Below are 224 nucleotides of genomic sequence, written 5' to 3'. Positions count from 1 at the left end.
CATGAGCCCAGCATGCCCACAGCAAGCTCAGTGTGCCCGCAGTTTGCCCCCCATGCCCGCAGGTGGCCCACGGTGTACCCGCAGGTCGCCCAGGGCACCCGCAGCTGAACCAGTGTACCCGCAGCACGCCCAGCACGCCTGCAGCAAGCGCAGTGTGCTCACAGCATGCCCAGGGTCCCTGCAGCTGGCCCAAGGTCTCCGCAGCTCGCCCACGCTGCCCGCAG

This window comes from Corvus brachyrhynchos, unplaced genomic scaffold (genome assembly GCF_000691975.1).
Source record: "Corvus brachyrhynchos isolate BGI_N302 unplaced genomic scaffold, ASM69197v1 scaffold395, whole genome shotgun sequence".
Lineage (NCBI taxonomy): Eukaryota > Metazoa > Chordata > Aves > Passeriformes > Corvidae > Corvus > Corvus brachyrhynchos.
This window is presented reverse-complemented; position numbering follows the sequence as displayed.